This window comes from Chlorocebus sabaeus, chromosome 1, assembly GCF_047675955.1.
Source record: "Chlorocebus sabaeus isolate Y175 chromosome 1, mChlSab1.0.hap1, whole genome shotgun sequence".
Taxonomy (NCBI): Eukaryota; Metazoa; Chordata; class Mammalia; order Primates; family Cercopithecidae; genus Chlorocebus; species Chlorocebus sabaeus.
This window is the reverse complement of record NC_132904.1, coordinates 28,358,406-28,360,306: the sequence shown is the minus strand read 5'-3', so window position 1 is coordinate 28,360,306 and position 1,901 is coordinate 28,358,406.

The following is a 1,901-nucleotide window of genomic DNA, read 5'->3' as shown; positions in this document are numbered from 1 at the left end:
CGATTCCCGTGCTTCAGCCTCCCAAGTAGCTGGGATAACAGGCATGCATCATGACACCCGGCTACTTTCTGTATTTTTACAGAGATGGGACTTCACCATTTTGGCCAGGCTGGTCTTGCACTCCTGGCCTCAAGCAATCCGCCAGCCTCCACCTCCCGAAGTGCTAGGATTACAGGTGTGAGGCACTGTGCCCAGCCTAATGGTATTTTGTATAAAATAATGAGTAGACCTTGAAGCAAGCCTAGAAGAGAACAGTGTTAGTACATCCAAGCAATTGTTCCTCTGTAAAAAGAATGTATTCTAATTGTACACATAATTCATAAGCATGCTGTTAGTTTGTCTAAGACTTACTGGTATAAAAACAGTAATGGAGAATTATACTGTGACCTGTATAATTTTACAAGGGTCACAAAAATTAATTGCTAGAGATAGTCCAATATCTCTGTATTAGTCCATCATTAGGATAAAAAACACCTGCCTTCATTCTGTTTCACTTTTTTCTACTCTTTATCCCCAAAATAAAAGTTAAATCACATTGTAGTATACCAATAAACAATCTTTGCTGCCAATAGATAGTAACAAACTACCAAACTTCAAATCAACATTCAGACTTGTTTGCCAATAGCAAAATGTATGACATACAGCAAGTTTCATCCAGCATTGGGTTGGATGCTGGGCACGGTGGCTCATGCCTGTAATCTCAGCACTTCAGGAGGCTGAGGCGGGCGGATCATCTGAGGTCAGGAGTTCCAGACCAGCCTGGCCAATATGGTGAAACTCTGTCTCTACTAAAAATACAAAAACATTAGCTGGGCATGATGGCAGGTGCCTGTAATCCCAGCTACTTGGGAGGCTGAGGCAGAAGAATCTCTTGAAGCCGGGAGGCAGAGGTTGCAGTGAGCCGTGGTCGCGCCACTGCACTCCAGCCTGAGTGTCAGAGCAAGACTGTCTCAAAACAAACAAACAAATGAAAAACGCAAAAAAATCCCTAGGTTAGACATCTCCGGAAAAAGAGGAAACAATTTCTTTTTAATTTAGCAATGTCCCAGAATGATGCCCAAAGGTAAGTATGTTAAAAGATGGTTAGTAACATACAACATAAAGCCCAAAGGCTTGTACACCCAACTGAGTGAAACTAGCATGTTTAAGAATAGAGTAGGAGACTGGGAAAATATAAGGAAGAAACCAACTTTCCAGGTTAAGGCTTAATTCTGATTGAAGTCAAAAGTTTTATTTGGAATGATAGCTTGACTCTTACTTTGTAGTCACGATGAATGACCAGCATAATATAACTGGCTGGTTTATGACAAAATGCCAAATGTTGGGGGTTAAAATTGCTCATTTTATTTAAGATGTGACCCAGCCGACAGACACTAAATTAGAGGTAAGTATCAGTGTCAGCAAAGAATAAGTTAAAGACATTTTCTACTGGCAAAATACTTTAGTAAGTATTGTCAGTGTTCTGGTGCTTGGAACTTAATTTGAGACAGAATGTTATGGCTGGAGGGGACTGTAGAAACATCTAGTCCAACTCATTTTACAGATGGGAAGCTTGCTAAAAACTGATATTAGGCAAAACAAAAAAAATTTTTTTTTTTAAAGACTTGAGTTAGTAGAAAAAAATAGTATCACCAAGGCAGGAAATGACTCCTCTTTGTACCTAATGCACAGCCAATGCTTTTAATAGAAATCTGACCAGGAAGTTTTTAAATATCATTTCCTTTTTTGAGCTGGGGGCGTGGAGATTGAATGTTTTGTGGCAACATTTAATTCTCTGATAAAAGTACACATTTATTGTAGAAAATGTAAAAAATATAAGCAAGCACAAAGGAAAATAAGCCAAGAAAAAGTTTAGTATATTTGCTTCAGGCTTTTTCTACGCAAATACAAAACTACTACTG